Source organism: Phacochoerus africanus, chromosome 11 (assembly GCF_016906955.1).
Source record: "Phacochoerus africanus isolate WHEZ1 chromosome 11, ROS_Pafr_v1, whole genome shotgun sequence".
In the NCBI taxonomy this organism is placed as follows: Eukaryota; Metazoa; Chordata; class Mammalia; order Artiodactyla; family Suidae; genus Phacochoerus; species Phacochoerus africanus.
This window is the reverse complement of record NC_062554.1, coordinates 124,259,397-124,277,452: the sequence shown is the minus strand read 5'-3', so window position 1 is coordinate 124,277,452 and position 18,056 is coordinate 124,259,397. Positions and strand designations below refer to the sequence as shown.

At 42.7% G+C, this 18,056-nt stretch overlaps 1 protein-coding gene across 1 annotated transcript in view; it reads right to left on the bottom strand.

Annotated features, from left to right (window-relative positions):
- The window catches only part of RGL1 (ral guanine nucleotide dissociation stimulator like 1), a 291,186-nt gene that overhangs the window by 185,039 nt on the left and 88,091 nt on the right, over positions 1 to 18,056 (bottom strand). The window lies entirely within an intron of this gene.

The following is an 18,056-nucleotide window of genomic DNA, read 5'->3' as shown; positions in this document are numbered from 1 at the left end:
GTGTCCTCATGGATACTAGTAAGACTCGTTTCTGCTGAGCCACGACAGGAATTCCAGTGTATCTTTTTGAATTATGGTTTCCTCCAGATAGGTCCCCAGGTGTGGGACAGATGGATCATACGGTAGTACTATTTTTAATTTTTTGAGGAACCTCCATACTGTTTTCAATCGTGGCTATACCAATTGACATTCCCACCAACAGTGTAAGAGAGTTCTCTTCGATATTTATTGGCTGTGTTACTTTCCTGAGTCTTTGCTTCATCAACAGTTGCTGTAGAGACTGCATTTTTAAATTCATGCCCATTCTATAAAATCTGCTTCTTTGACATCTTTCCACCAGCCACTGGCTTGTTCAGAATGACGTTGTGCCTGCCTAGCACATGCCGCCCTAGGAAACCACCTTACCTCGATTCACTTCACTTCCCCCTGCGTCTGTCCTTCTCAAGCTAGTTTTTCTAAAGAGGCAAATCTGATAATGATGCTCCACCTACCTAGAACTTTTCTCAGCGAACAAAATCCCAACTCCTCAACATGCCATCCAAGGCTTCCTCCACCTCCCTTCTCCCACCATGCCCGCTGCCTCCTCGGCCCCTCCGTCTCAGCCATTGGAAAGTTCATAAATGTTTAATACATCCAGGATCTTTAAGCCTTCCTGTGTGTTCCTCTCCTACATCCACTCCACCAGGAGACTAAGGACCCCTCTTCCCGTGTTACTCTTCACATGTACTCTGGACAGATTTCTATCATGCTACCTATTACACTTATCATAATTATTTGCTTTCAACTCTATTTCCACCTTCTGGGCTTTTGAGTATCTTGACACTAGAGATGATGTCCTCTATAGTATAAGTACTAAACAGATGTTTGCTGATGGGTTAAGTCAGTAAATCATGAGAATCCAGTACAATAAGACAGCAGATCTAACATATTCAAGTAACAGATTAAAAGTCAGATTATCCCTTCTCCTTAACTCATATTGACTTAATGGGCTGTAAACTCTTCATAAGAAAGGACCAAGTCTGGAGTTCCCATCGTGGCACAGCAGAAACGAATCCGACTAGGAACCATGAAGTTGTAGGTTCGATCCCTGGCCTCACTCAGTGGGTTAAGGATCTGGCATTGCCATGAGCTTCGGTGTAGGTTGCAGAAGCGGCTCAGATCTGGTGTTGCTGTGGCTTTGGTGTAGGCCAGCAGCTGTAGCTCCGATTAGACCCCTAGCCTGGGAACCTCCACATGTTGGGGGTGCAGCCCTAAAAAGACAAAAGATAAAAAAAAAAAAAAAGAAAAAGAAAGGACCAAGTCTAACATTCAATCTGCACCCTCGGGCAACTAATATTGTAAGCAGCGACATTAGTTAACAATAAAGTAACTTTCATGGAAATGTCTTTGAGGAATTGAGCATGTCTGCAAAATGCAGGTCTGATGCTCACGTAACCCACTGCACGAATAAAAGTAAATGGAAATGGACACTGATGAGCCAGGCAGGGATGGTAGGTCAGAGGGCTTGAGCAAAGGGTCTTCTGCGGCCAAGTTACTTCTCTGCTCACATGCTCCATCTGTAAGCCACAGGACACAAGCAATCTGCTGGCAGAGAGCAGCAATGAGGAAGCTGCTAACCAAAACCACTGTGCAGTACTTAGATGCACAGAGCACTTACACACGCCCACTAGGAACTGGGAAACAGAACCTTTACAATTAAAGAACAAAGTTCTTCTGAGTGGACATGCTAATAAATGATGCTGACACACACATGCAAGGAAATAAACAAAGGAGAGTCATGTGGAGGTTGCAGTCCAAAAAAAAAAGGAAATTAAAATAAACAGACAAAATGGAAACTGGCCAAATTAGTAGGGAAGGAAATTCCACTGTTGTTATTGGAGACGACACTGTAAACAACAAATAATAAATCAAAACAAAGTGGAAAAACCACATCAGATGGTTTTGGCAGTATCTTTTGTATATCATGGAAATGTAACTGGATAAAATAGGCAAACCACAGAACCTCAGGGTGAACAAGGGAGCATCTGTAAATGCCATGTAGTCCAGTGACCCCATGGCTCTTACTCTACTGTCTGCCCGCAGCTGCTTTCTCATGTCTGCAGTGTGGGTGAAAGTTGGCACATTTTCAGGGTGGGAGACTGAACTCTACTATGTACTGATTTCCCACAGATTGTTCCTTGCCCTGTTTGGAAAGAAGATGCAATTCTGGAGCGTTAAACTAGAAGGGATGCAGAGAGGTGGCCAGCTCTCGCCAGGTTCTTTGAGCATTTTGAGACCCTCCACTCTACCTGAGACTCGAGGCCCTTTCACTCCTGCTCAATGTATCTCATGTGCACAAAAAAACAACCATACGTATACAATCTATACTGAGTTTTCATTGCACCTCAGTCACGGGGCTAGGTATTTTCCACATTATCTCAAATCCATAGGGTAACTCTTCAAGGTAAATATCACCATTGTACAGCCATGAAACATTTGACTCAGCGAGATTAAGTAAGTTTTATGCACTGCTAGAAAGCTGTAGAGTTCCAAAGTCCACGTTCTCTGTCCAAGGTCAATTCAGAAGAGCTTCAGCCCCCAGCCACTACCTCATCACTGATGCAATGAGAGCTCCCTCTCGTGCCCCTCCCCCCATGGACTAGAGTTGAAGTGTCAGTGTCTTAGTTAACTGGCATAACAGTGCCCCTTGAGAATGGTCACACGATGAAACTTAGAGAAGAATGGGATGGACAGAGGAAGAAAAATATGAAAAAAATCAGATCATTCCGTTTCCTTTTTACTCCCATCTTAACTTCTGACCAGGGCTGGCTTTATAGGTGTGACCTGTACATGGCTTAAGCTCAGAAGGGCCTTGAGCTTGGTTCAATACTCTGCCATCACTGTCTCAAAATTCCTAATTTTTTCCTGCATTTTCATTTTGCATCGGGCCTGCTGCTGGCCATTCTTTTTCCTCTTCAGATTTAGTTACATTTTATTATTATTATTATTATTGCCTTTTTTTTAGGGCCACACCTGCAGCATGTGGAGATTCCCAGGCTAGGGGTCTAATCAGAGCTACAGCTGCTGGCCTACACCAAAGCCACAGCAATATGGGATCCAAGCTGCTTCTGCGACCTACACCACAGCTCATGGCAACGCCAAATCCTTAACCTGCTGAGCGAGGGCAGAGATGGGACCCAAAATCTCATGGTTCCTAGTCAGATTCGTTTCTGCTGTGCCACAAAGGGAACTCCTAAAGTTACATTCTATACTTTCTTTAAACAACTCATGCATTATAAGTTTCTTATTTTCCTAAAATGAACAAGACGTCTCTATAGAGGAGCCATTTTTTTTGGTAGAATCAAAACGTGAGGCATATGTAGACCTTCTTCTACCTCTGATGGGTTACATGCCTTAACCCTGAACTACTGCCTTTTTTCCTAAAACACACAGTCAAGGCTTACAAGACAGCTTCCATGCAAATACCACTAATATGAGCCCATTTCACAGATTAAGATGAAATCTCTGTAAATCTAAAAGGCAAAATCTTCAACTCTACTTAATAAATTAGTCGAAATATCATAGCTCTTATAAGCTCTTCGGGAAATCAGTTTTGAAGAACTGTCATCCTAAAACACTTGATACCCAAAACAAAATTTTTCTTAGCCACTGAATGATGAAATCATCCTTAAGTTGGAGGCGGAGTGGAGAAAGGAAGCTGTATGTCTATAAAGGCAAATATCTGATCAGAGCACACAAAAGAGAATTTTGCTCAAAAATTTAAAAATTGCTTGAGAGCTTTCTTTTTTTTTTTTTTTTTCCCTAAACGTAAAAGGGTTGTGATTATACCTGTCTCTACTGCCCGAAACAGAGAAGTAAGAACAGGTAAGACAAGTCTAATGAAAGTGGAAGAACAATACTTTCACTTGACACTGAGAAACAATCTGCAGATGGGAAAAGCCATGTAAGGGTTTTTGAGGTCTCTTTGTTTTCAAATCCTAGAGCCCTAACATTCCCACCAAAGCTGAAAGGTTTTATTTTCTTTTTTCTTTTTTTTTCTTTTTTTTTGGCCACATCTGTGGCATATAGAAGTTCCCAGGCCAGGTATTTTATCTGAGCTGCAGCTATGACCTGAGCCACAGCTGCAGCAACATTGGATCCTTAATCCACTGAGCCGCAGCAGGAACCCCCAATTTTATTTTGTCTTTTAAGTTAGGTTAAATCCAAAGATCATTTTAATCAGTATTTATAAATCCTAGTTGTCTTATGAGAAATTGATAGCAGTTAAAAATTGATGAAATTGGAGTTCCCATCGTGGCTCAGTGGTTAACGAATCCGACTAGGAACCATGAGGTTGCGGGTTTGATCCCTGACCTTGCTCAGTGGGTTAAGGATCCGGCACTGCTGTGAGCTGTGGCGTAGGTTGCAGACTTGGCTCAGATCCCATGTTGCTGTGGCTGTGGTGTAGGCCAGCAGCTGTAGCTCCGATTCAACCCCTGGCCTGGGAACCTCCATGTGCCGTGGGAGCAGCCCTAGAAATGACAAAAAGACAAAAAAAAAATAATAATAATAATAATAATGTGATTATTATGAATGAGAAGTGTAATCTTTCTTTTTTTAAATACATTTACTTCCATAAATTTTTTTTTTTTTTTTTTTTTGCTATATAGGGCCACACCCACAGCATATGTAGGTTCCCAGGCTAGGGGTTCCAAGCGGAGGTACAGCTGCCAGCCTACACCACAGCCATAGCAACGCCAGATCCTTAACCCACTGAGCAAGGCCAGAGATCAGAACCCACAACCTCATGGTTCCTAGTTGGATATATTTCTGCTGCTCCATGACGGGAACTCCAAAATGTATGCTTTTAAGGTAAGTACTTTCTTTTTCAAATATTTACTACATTATGCTTATGATATAATATACATAATATATAATAATAACATTTTTTCCATTCCTTCAAAAATAATCAATGACTGGAGGTCATAACATTTTTGATGGTAACAAGGAAAGACACCATTTTTCTCATGAAAGATGGAGTTGGTAGCTTCTTACCCTAAAAGATCATTAAGTACCAAAAGCAAATAAGCAGCTTCTCAGAGGGCTAATCTTAATAAAAACATAAGCGTTACAGGACAATCTAAGAACACAAAAACTTGCCACGACTAGTATCTGTTCTTGCCATTTCATAAAAATTATCCATGACTCCCATGAATAATACTCTTGAAACATGACCTAAAAACTAAGTGCTAAGCCATAATTTCACTGAAATCTTTATTTTATTAGTTCCCATGCTGGACTTTGTTTGATCAATCAATCTATACTTTATTAAATTTGACTTTCTTTCTATGATGGTGAATATTGTACAAGATATCCCTCTAAATCCTTATCTTTTTTCTCCTACCTCTCCTCTTTACATATTTTTGGAAGGAAAAAAGCATTTAATATTCAGAACTTTACTACTAGAATGGTGTGGGGTTTCTTGTGCTTATCTGTTAGGGCCATGCTTTTCTTCTGCCCCTGTAGATTCCATCATTTGTATTAATAATACAGCATTTCTGCTTTATTCCTTTAGGCACATAAGCTCTTGCTTCTGCCTGAAGACATCTTTTGATTTTTTAACTCAACGCAGATTTCTTCTAATCGTGAAACCGTCTGGCATTTGCCCTGTTCCAGTCTCTTCCCAGGATCATTTGTCTTTCTGCCATTTCTTTCCTCCTAGCTTCTCTCATCCTCATTCTTCTTCCTAATGAGCTGAGGTCGGGTCTAGATAAGACAGGTCTGTTTATTTTTATCTTCTATTATCTACAACTCCTCTACCTAAAAAGTCAATCTATGAGGAACGGTCTTTGCATCTTAGTTTCTTTTGTTTGGTTTTTGTTTGTTTGTTTGTTTGTTTGTTTGTTTAGGGCTGCACCCTTGGCATGTGGAGGTTCCCAGGCTAGGAGTCTAATTGGAGCTGTAGCCGCCGGCCTACGCCAGAGCCACTGCAAGGAGGGATCCGAGCCACCACAGCTCACAGCAATGCCAGATCCTTAACCCACGGAACAAGGCCAGGGATAGAACCCACAATATCATGGTTCCTAGTCGGATTCGTTAACCACTGAGCCACGACAGGAACTCCTGCATCTTAGTTTTATTCAAAGGTTCAGAATAGCATCACACAAACAGCACTGAAATTCCAGTCAGGAGACCTGGGTTCAAATCATGCAGTCACAGTAAATTCTCGCTGTAAGCCTTAAGTAAAACATTCCACTTCTCGGCCTCAGTTTCCTCCTCTTTAATATGAATAAATGGACCACAAGACTGCTGAGAGTCCTTACAGATAAACACACTCATCTTCCCCCAAATGTAGAAACCAAAAGTAATAGGCATGGAATTTTTTTCCAGTAGAGCTGAGGGATCGACACCACTAAACAAAACAGCAAAAGGTGGCAAATTGTGTGGGTCACGCACATGTTGCACTTATTCCCGCATCATGCATGCATTCGTGTATTCAAAAGTCAAACAGCATGAACAGCCCCCTGGCACTGACAGATAACATCCGAGTTTTGACTCTTCAGGAATAACCCCAAATTCTTGGTTATGTAGTCAACTGTAAGTCTGCTGAGGCTTTGTAATGCTAGTATTTGGATGTGCTCACCAACTCTTTGCATCCAAATCCTGATTTGGTGGTAGATTTTTCTAATCATGATTTTTTTTTTTTTGTCTTTTTGCCATTTCTTGGGCCACTCCCTCGGCATATGGAGGTTCCCAGGTTAGGGGTCGAATCGGAGCTGTAGCCTCCAGCCTACGCCAGAGCCACAGCAACACAGGATCCGAGCCGCGTCTGCAACCTACACCACAGCTCACAGCAACACTGGATCCTTAACCCACTGAGCAAGGCCAGGGATCAAACCCACAACCTCATGGTTCCTAGTCGGATTCATTAGCACTAAGCCACGGACGGGAACTCCTCTAATCATGATTGTTATGGTGATATTTACAAATTGGAGGATCCAAGGTCTTAAGATACAGCCTTCCAGGAGTTCCCGGAACCAAAAATATATGTATATATACAGCCTTCCCAACTGTGGGGCTGCACCCCATGGATCTCACCAGTCCATTCCATCTGAAAAGAGAGAAAGAAGCAGCTGTCTGAAGCAGAGAATCCTAGGGGGAAATGGAGCCTGGGGCACAGACAGATATCAGATGGAAAGGACTCCAGGAAGCCATGGCATAGAGAGAGATCCCTAGGGCTGGGCAGCATTGGTCCTGGGAAAGGGGGGCAAGTCAAATCACTCTCAACAATACTATCAGTTATCTGTGTTTGAAGTGACAGCAAATGTCCATATATTAGTTGGTAAAAGCATCTTCATCACCTCTTCCTCTTTGGAATCTCAACAGCTTTCTACTCTATAGAAGGCAATTCATATTCTGTATATTTCTTTCTTTTCCTTTCCTCAACTTAACTCTGATCGCGCCTGCTGGACTGCCAGCTCTTTGAGAGCAAGACGGGACATAAATTTATTGTATTGCTTTGATTTTTTTTTTAAAAAAAAAGCTCAATCACACTTTCAAAAAAAAAAAAAAACCCTCATTTTATTTTCTTTCCATTAAAAAAAAATCACTGGAATCTGAGATTCCACATTTACCATTATGATGTATTTTGGAACAAATGTCAATCATTGGGCAACCATTTCCAAAGGAATTTTAATTATGTACTGTCTCACTGAATACCGAACAAGGTTGCACAATAGTGGGTGGAGTCAGAAGTGACTTTCTCGGAGAGCAACTGTCTCTCATTAAATGTAGAATATTAAAGACGTGCAAGACATTCCTCCTTCATTCAAGTTGATATTTTTTAAAAGGCTGATCCAACTACACTTCAGACTTTGTGTACTTTCCCCCCTCACCAAGAGTATTTGGCAGAAGTTTTTAATAATAATTCAAAAGAAAAAAAAGTCAAAGAAAAACCCAGACTGAGTTTGTACTACCCTTGTGAACCCCCCTGGAGAAATGCTGATCTTTGCTCAGCAATTCCTGCCCCGCACTGAGAGCCAACACAAGGAAACCAGCTGGGCTCCCTTCCTGCTCTCCATTCAGCACGAGGGCAGTCTGGAAAAAAACCTGCAGACAGACGTGGGGGAGGGAGGGGACCCCTAAACAGAATCGAATCTGAGATCACAAAGAATCCTTCTGCCCTCTAAGAGAGATACAGAGAATTCTAAGGGACCGAATTGCTTACGGCCTGTATTTTTATTACGATAAAAAGCTCAGCAATTATGTCGCTTGAAAGCTTAAAATGGGATGGAACTGTGAAGCACATGACTGCCCCTGGCTCAAGTGGTTCACAAGTCTGTGGACTCCAGCTTTCACTGGCTGAATGAGGGCAAAATACAAAAACCACGAGCGGAGCATGACCCAGCTCAACAACCATAAGGCTAATTTTTATCTGCGAGTTGGAGGAAGTTGAGCTGATGCGGGTCAGGGCTATCTTTTCAGTCCCAGCAACAACAGCAGCAACCTGGAGAACAGCCCCACCGCCACAGTGAATGCGGCACTCACGGTGCCGCGCACTGGACCTGCACTTCTCAAGTCATCAGTTGATCGTCAGAACAGCCTCCGGAGACAATCAGATGAAGAAAGAGAAAGAAACCAGCCCTAGAGTTTCTTTCAAGCCGTCCTTACCCCAGACCTGTGTCCTGCTACTACTACCCTTTCATAGTCAATGTTCCACTCACAAAATAATACCATGTAAATGGTGAAAAAATCTGAATACCAAGGAATCTGAGCTCTGGAAAAGATGCAGAAGTGGGTTTCTCATAGGAGGAATGTAAAATGTTAGTTTCAGGGAAGGAAATCTGCTGAGTTTATCAGTTAATGCAAAAAATCATTTTAACTAACTTCCAGATAGACTGGCCTTTCCACATCTCAGGTGAAAAAGCGGTCTGATAAGCAATGAGATCCTGCTGCATAGCACAGGGAACTATATCTAGTCACTTGTGAGGGAACATGATGGAGGAGAATGTGAGAAAAAGAATATGTGTGTGTGTGTGTGAGAGAGACTGGGTCAGTTTGCTGTACAGTAGAAGTTGACAGAACACTGTAAATCAACTACAATGGAAACAATAAAAATCATAAAAAAAAAAAAGAGCAGTCTATTCTCAGTCTTTTACTTCACCAAAAGCAAAAGTCTAATCTATTTCATTACAGTCATTTTACTAGGCCATCAAATAAATGGCAGGTCCCGATGGGGAGAAATCACTTTTAAAAAAACACTTCTGAGAGAGGTGGGTACAGTGAGTTGGCACTAGACCAATTCTTATCCTCTCTCAATCTCTAAGCAGCAAGGATATCATGATTTTTACATATAACATGTATTCTATTTTTTTCTTTTCTGGCTGCACCCGAGGCATATGGAGGTTCCCAGGCCAGGGGTCTGATTGGAGCTGTAGCCACAGGCCTACACCACAGACACAACAACGAAGGATCTGAGCCATGTCTGCAACTTACACCACAGACCAAGGCAACGCCATATCCTTAACCCACTGAACAAGACCAGGGATCGAACCCACAACCCCATGGTTAGTGGTCAGATCCATTTCCGCTAAGCCATGACAGGAACTCCTGTAACGTGAATTTTTTTTTGTCTTTTTTTTTTTTGTATTTTCTGGGGCCTCACCCACAGCATATGGCATTCCCAGGCTAGGGGTCTAATCAGAGCTGTAGCCACCGGCCTACACCACAGCCACAGCAACACCAGATCTGAGCCGAGTCTGTGACCTACACCACACAGCTGATGGCAACACCAGATCCTTAACCCACTGAGCAAGGCCAGGGATCAAACCCGCAACCTCATGGTTCCTAATTGGATTTGTTAACCACTAAGCCACGACGGGAACTCCTACATGTTATCTGATCTCTCATTAGATCAGATAACATCTTGGCCCATACTGATTACCTTCACCTAGTAATGATTAAATCTGGTTGGTCCTGCTGAATGCCCAGACACCAATTAGCCAGACCAACTAAGTGCAGGAAATCTTATATCAGGGCAGCATCTTCATTTCCATCTGACTATGTTGTTCCTTCCTTGGTCTTGACCTTTGAAAATAGGAATAAATGCCCATAAGTGGTGCTAAGGCCAAAAGAATGGGCCCAATATTCATCAAGCCTGGGGGAGGGAGGGAATCTGTGTACCATGTGTTAGGGTGACTTCTGCTACTAGCTCACATTTTTTTACTTGCTTCACAGCTTTTTGGGTCTGTACCTGTAATGTAATGTGGCAGACCTATCCCGGGTGTGTCAAAAACTCAATGACCCCAAAGAACACTAAGACAAGTAAAACAAGGAGAAACCACCAGAGATGCTGCTTCCTGACTCTGACCCTTGCAGAAATCTGGGTGATCTGTGCATCCAGAGCAAACCCAATAAAAAGTCAAAGCCATATACTATGGAATTTAAACAACCCTCCCAAAGGCTGGCACTTGCCACAGCACGATGACATTTTCATCAGTAAATGCAGTTATGCTGGTCATGTTCCATGTACACTAGAAAAGATATAATCATTATTTTTCAATGATTTTGGGTATTTCCAATTATTTCAGTCTTTTAGTGAACTTGATAAAGACACTCCAACTTCTTTTCTTCCTTCCATTTTTTTTTTCTTTCATGTCAACCTCTATTAGGGATACCATAGAGGATGCGTCCTGCATTCACGTGTCTATTGGATGAAAGGCAGTTATTGAATTTATCCTCCATAGCCCATGAAGGATAGAACCCTCACATTATTTTGGAGTGAACCAAAAGATCCTAAGCCTAAAGCCACTGGCGACCAAATTTTACTCTCAAATCTCAAACGGGTTTCCAAAGCACATTGGAAAACTGCTTTGCATAGCAGCAAAGTCAGGCATGTTTTCAACCCAGCCTGGAGGAAAGACATTGCTGGGATATACTGAATAGTTACTGACTTAGAACCTACTTTTTCTTTAAGATTGCAAATATTCCTAGCAGGGCAAGCCTGGATTTCTCATTAGACCTTCAGAAAGCAGCAGCCATCCGTCGCTGTCTTTTCAAAGGCGGAATTAAATGGCCTGTGTACATCTATAGGGTTTCTGTGTTTGATCCTAGATTATGTCTTCACTAAGGTTAGGGGTTAGAGTTTTCTATGATCTAATTGGCCCATTTTATCTGTCCTTTGCTCCACATGCATAGCCTATTCGATAGCCAAATTTGTGAAATGTCTCAACTTTGATACCAACCAATGAGGGGTGGGTAGAATGCGGATTTGAATACTCACTTAGGTTTCAGTTTTAGTTTCAGAGTCAGTATGAAATCCACGGCAGCATCTGTGACAGGAAATAAGGTTATTCCGCTCTGTCACCATTTCATTCCAGCTGGGTTGCAGTTTCTTTTCTCTTTCACTTTTCCCCTCCTTAAGCTTTTCCACTTTCTCCATTTTTTTCATTGCCACCGCTTGACCTTGCTGTTTCCAATAAACCAAAGTGGAAACTGAATGAGAGTGTCTTGGATTCAGACCTCTTAGTGCGAAGAGCAATTGTGCAAATATATGATTCAACATCCCTGACTTCTTAGCTGAGGGAGTCAACAGGCCAATTTCTGACTTAACTGCAAGGAGAGGGCAAACTTTCAGGGATATGACAGGTTACTGAAACCCCACCCAACCCCACCCAGCACTGGAGGGATGGGGAAGTCTCCAGCCTTTTACTTATTGAGCCTAATCATCATGCCAGGTGTGTACGAGGTGGGGCAAAATAAAGATAAATAAGCATGTGTCCTCCTTTAATCAGTCTTCATGCTGGGAGTTCTCAACCCAAACAACCGAGAAGCCCACAATCATTTGAAGAGAAAGAGATATACTTCAAAATGATAGGATAAATATTAGAAGACAGATATGCACACGGGCGTTACCTTGAGAGCTCTGTAAGGAAAGAATTCCCCATTCACTGAAGCTCAGAGAAGTTAAGTGACTCACCCAAGGTCACACAGCAGAATGCAAATTTGAAAATAGGTCTCTTAACTCAAAACAGAGCTTCCCTTTCCATTCTATAATAGCCTTTCACAATTTTCACAGACCTGTGCCTATGCTAATTTGGCTTTGTAACTTTAATATTTAAAGAAAAATACTTAGCTCTTTGTACTCAGGTAGCAGGACCAGGAGGGTTATCTGAAAAGTCTGCTTTCTAATCTGTGCTTCCTTATCTACCAAAGCTGGGAGTCTGCTTCTTCCCGCCACCCTCATGATCCACTCTGCCAGCTCCTCTCCATTCTCCGATGCCTCTCACACTTCCCCAGGCCTGCCCTCCCAGAGCTAAATAATTATTCCACTATTGCTACAAAGTGGCAGAAAAGAGAAGCAAAAAATTGACACTGCCAGTTCGCTCACTTCTTATTCACATACGTACATTTTTGCTACAAAACTATGATGATCTGGAAGCCTAATTATTTTTTGAAGACTTCCTTTAAAGCAACATATGGACCCTATTACAGTACTCACTGACTTCTTTTGCCTCTGCTCTGGAGGGCGATGGGTTTATGATTTACAGCTCAAGTGAATGCAATGCTCAGGTTCATTGCTTCAATTTGATTACAGCTGACACAGATTCTGGACACCAGACAGATTTTCATTATTATTAACCTCATTGTGGACTGAAAAATGATGTGCACGCTGCTGAAGCTTAAGCAGACTCAGAGCTTCTGTGCACTCACTGCATCTCCCCTCTTCCATGTGGACACAAAGCAAGTGCAGGGTTTCACTTTTTTATCCTTTTGTATGTCCTGGAAAGGAATTTCAGGCTAGTTGCTTTGTGAGTATAACATCAGCCAGTGGGTGAAATATAGCAAAATCAGTTCCAAATAGTTTTGAGATCTTACCTGAGAAATAAGCGTATTGATTAAGTCTGCCTAGAAATCTGTCCGTGAGCTGCCTGTGTGAAGGTTGATTAAATCTCTCTGCTTCCTCGGCGCAGACCCCCAGAGTGGTTTGGATGTATTCCAGTTGCACTGAAACCAAAGCACCTCTGATTTGAACCCAGCCAAAACCCAGAGTGGGACTTGAACCCACGGTTTTTAAAATTAGAATCATTCACCTGGTGTCTGGACGTACTGAAGCTCAAGTTGTTTGCATCTGAGCGCGGAAGGAATTCAGCGAGAGACGAAGTGATCGGCAAGAAATATATTTATTAAGATAGGAAGCTTGCGAGGCTTACAAACGGGCAGGGAGGAGGCTCTGCCCACTACATTTTTGTGATTCAAGGCAAGTGGGGGAGAGGGAAAGACTGCCTTCTTCCCCATTCTCTGAGTAGACTAGGAGACAGGCTTACATCACTACCTACTCCTTCCTATTGGGTAGGACAGTACTTGACCCTATGCGGTCAAACTAGGACTGTCATTCAAATCGGCAGAAGGGTGGTGACGTGTGCTAGAATGTGTCAGTCATCTCAGGTTTCCATATAAAAGGGTGTCCTTCTTTGGAATGTCATCTTTCCCCTAAATTCCTGTCCTCGGTCCTTGGGTTCATTATCTTGCTGAACTTGAATGCAGGCCTCATTTTATCTTTCGCTTAATGGCCTGAGGCATCGCTTGTGCTTTTATTTACAGTTTTATAGTTCAGCAAGCCTGCTCCTTCTGACATTTAGGGCCGCACCCGCAGCATATGGAAGTTCCCAGGCTAGGGGTCGAATCGGAGCTACAGCTGCCGGCCTACACCATAGCCACAGCAACATGGGATCCAAGCCACGTCTGTGACCTACACCACAGCTCACGGCAAAGCGGGATCCTTAACCCACTGAGCGAGGCCAGGGATCAAACCCACATCCTCATGGATACTAGTCGGGTTTCCGCTGAGCCACGATGAGAACCCCCTCCGACAGCTTTCCTGAGTGATCCTGAGCTTACCGTGGTCTCCCAAAGTCCCTCAGGTTTCCCTTTCTACGGTCTCCTCCTGGGCCGTCTGCCACTGCCTGTGTAATTCTCCTACTCTACCCCTATCACTACTGACCAATTAGCCAAGAAAAAGTTCTGCATCCTCCACATTCAAGTCTGGTAACACCTGCCTTCCATGCAAAATAGGTCCCGCAGAGCCAAAAAGGAAGTGGAAATAGAGAGGCAACACTTTCAATGCCCTGGAGCAGTACATGGGCAGTGATATCAGTTTTGATTCTAAGTGTCCCACTGCTTTAGTTTGAGTCTTTGTGCCAACCTAACACCGTCACTCTCCTTTTCCCCATCATCTTAGGGAGAAGAGGTAGTGAAGCGAGCCAAAAACTCTGCCCTGATCCTCTCTGCTGAACCAGACCATGCAAGCACCATCCTCCGGGTCCAGATTGGAAGTTTTAGCAGAGAACCCTTGTGTCTTGGTCTTAGCTAGTTTTTAGGGAGGGAGAGCTTTATACCACCGCCAACGTTTGTGTCAATCGTTTGATCTTGCTTCATTTGAACTATAAGAACATCTATGGCAATGCACCACAGATGTAAAGAAAGTTTCACAAATAGCACTTTTTTGTTGTTTGTTTTGTTTTTTAATGGCTGCACCTGCAGCATATGGAGGTTCCCAAGCTAGGGGTCTAATCGGACCTGTAGCTGCTGGCCTACACCACAGCCACAGCAACACCAGATCTGAGCCGCATCTGCAATCCACACCACAGCTCACGGCAACGCCAGATCCCCAACCTACTGAGCAAGGCCAGGGATCGAACCTGAAACCTCATGGTTCCTTAGTCGGATTCGTTTCTGCTGCGCCACGACGGGAACTCCCACAAATATTACTTATAGTTGAGTAATAATTTTAATACCTAGTCCAGAAAGGAAAAAAAAATCCAGAAAGAAAGAAGGAGAAGGAAGGGTCAGTGAGACTTCCTCAAGGTCAAGAAAATCCATCACCTCACCTCTCTACTCCACAACCTTGCAGGCAGGCCTGACAATGGCTTTCCTACCCCAATGAATCTCAAGTGAGCTGCACACTCCCAACTTGGTACCCAAGATTGGGTACTGGCATGCCGGGAAAAATTACAACTTTGATTTATATGCTTATTTCCTCTCATCTGCTTTATTTCTGTTTGGTATGTTTTATAGTGCCTATAAATGTTAGAATAATGGCCCATGTATATAATTTATAAATAATTGTATATACTTTGGAGGACACTCAAAAAAATTGTACTGAGAAGAAGAGTCAACCAAAACACTTTCAAAATCATTGTTTTCCACAATAAAGTAACCACTACCCACACTTTTAAACTCACTATAGAATCCTTCTCTTCCTCATGGATTTCCTGTATCCATTGCTGGTGAGATATAAACTTTCTTGTTTAGGTAATACAAACTTTAACACTTCACAAAGTGGACAGTCTCTTTTCAGAGAACTGCAGAATGAGACAAAAGGCAAGAAACTTTTATAGGATAAAGAAGTAATAAGGCTACAAACAATAAGTGCTGGAGAGGGTGTGGAAAAAAAGGAACACTATTACACTGTTGGTAGGATTTTAAATTGGTGCAACCACTGTGGAAAACAGTATGGAGATTCCTCGGAAAAATAAACATAGAACTACCATTTGATCCAGCAATCCCACTCCTGGGCATCTATCCAGAGAAAACCATGACTCGCAAAGACACATGTACTCCAATGTTCGTTGCAGCACTATTTGCAATAGCCAAGACATGGAAACAACCTAAATGTCCACCAACAGAGGAGTGGATCAAGAAGATGTGGTCCATATACACAAGGGAATATTACTCAGCCATTAAAAGGAACAAAATACTGGCATTTTTAGCAACATGGATGGACCCAGAAAGTATCATGCTGAGTGAAGTCAGCCATACAATGAGACACCAATATCAAATGCTTTCACTGACATGTGGAATCTGAAAAAAGGACAGACTGAACTTCTTTGCAGAACAGATACTGACTCACAGACTTTGAAAAACGTATGGTCTCCAAAGGAGAGAGTTTGGGGGGTGGGGGGATGCCCTGGGGTTGTGGGATGGAAATCCTATAAAATTGGATTGTGATGATCATTGTACAACTAGAAATGTAATGAATTCATTGAGTAAAAAAAAAAAAAAAGAAAGAAGTAATAAGGAAGAGACAAATAGAAAATATCAGATTGGCTGGGGCCACATAGTCAACCTTGTTTGGGGTGGGAAGGCCCAGAGTGGGCTTGGCATACGGGGACTGGCTGACTGAATACAGTTAAACTGCATTTCTGGTCAAAAAGAGCATTTACGGGGACACAAAAGTTATCTAAGTTTCAGTTTGATGACCTGGCAACCCAGGCAGCAGCAGTCCCCTCTTGGGCTGGAGAGATTTATTTCAACACCATCCACCCAGATACCCAAGCTAGCAAGAGTCATCCTCAACTGCTCCCTGTCACCAAGCTTCTTATCCTAGGGGTCATCAAGTCCCACTGATTACTTCCTTGAGGGCATCATCAGTACCTTCTCTATATTCCAGCCACCACCTTGATGCATACTTTCAGCATCTCTAGGTTGAACTACCGCAATAGCCAAGTTAGAGACTCTCTGCCCTCGACTCGTGCTGGTCACCCTCCATATCATCGCCAGAGCAGCCTTCCTAAAAACCTTTAGGCCACTAGCCTTCTTAGGAACCCGTAAGAGGAAGGCACCACCGCAGGAGAGAGTTCAAGGTTCTTAACAAGCATGCCACCGTCTGGCTACATCCTGACTTACAAGTCCTATATCCCCCTCTGCCCTACTCCAGTTCCCGAACTCTCTCCAGCATTACTGGACTTCTCACCTGTCCTAAACGCTGCACTTTCTTGCCTTCGTTTATGGACTGCTTCTACCCCAGATACCTTTACCCTGCCCTCTTCTTTGTCTTTGTTACAGCAGCTTAGTCTATGCCCTCCCTAATACACTATCACCTGCTTAAGCACATACATGCCTGACACTGTAATACATTATCTCACAGCACCCTATTTTGGCTCTCATTTGACATAAAGAGTAAGCAGCAGACCCAGGATTCCAATCTATATCTGTCTGGTTCCAAAGCATATGACCATAACCACTGGGCATTACATTGGGGGGGGGGGCATTACATTTTAAAAGCAAATGCAAATGTTACCTCCTGGTAACAAACCCATTGGAGAGTTAAATGCTCTCCCCATGTAAGTCGTTCATATTCCTATCACAGAATTTATAATACTGTGCTTTAGTTTGCAGCCTAGTAGACTGTGAGCTCTTAGAGGTTAAGGACTATTTGTATTCACCTTTACATGTTGGATACCTAGGACATGCTGGCACATATAAGTAAATATCTGTCGAAAATATCAACTCACAAATGTTTTTCCTCATTACTCATTTTTCCCCTCAACCCCCTATGTTCCATCACAGCTTTAATATAAATGCAAAAGTCACAGGAATGTCTGACACGATACCCAATACCAAAAAGGCCTCACATAATGGAGACAGTGTCAACACCTTTATAAAGTTTCCCTGCACTGACTCCAAGACCTTGCCCTCAAAAACAGAGCAGCAGCTACACACAAGGACAATTTTAATATGGCCTAATTTACCTATCTCACCTTTTGACAAGTGTATGCACTCCGGTTATCTACACTAAAATCAAAATAATAGACGTTTCCATCACCCCCAGAGCTCATTCCCTTAACCCTCTTCCTAGGTGATCTCACTCTATCACTGTATTCTGGGAACCGGGGACCTGCTGTGTATAGATTCATGGTATATTCTTCTTTTCTGGAGTTTCAATACACTGACTAGCATACAACGTCTACACCTTTGTGTCCAACTTCTTTAATTTAACCACACATTTTCAAATTGATCCATGTTGTTGTGCGTCTTCGTAGTTCATTCATTTCTATTGCTGAAGGGTATTCCAGTGTTAAATATGCTGACATTCTCCTGTGGAGGGACATTCGTGCAGTTCTCAGTTTGGGTTACATTAAATAAACATGAGAGGAACATTCGTGAACAACTCTTTATGTGGACACATGCCTTCATTTTTCTTGTATAAATACCAGAGTCAATTGCTTGATCCTATGGTAAACATATGTCTACCTTTAAAGGAAACTGCCAAAACTATTTTCCAAAGTAGTCGTAAA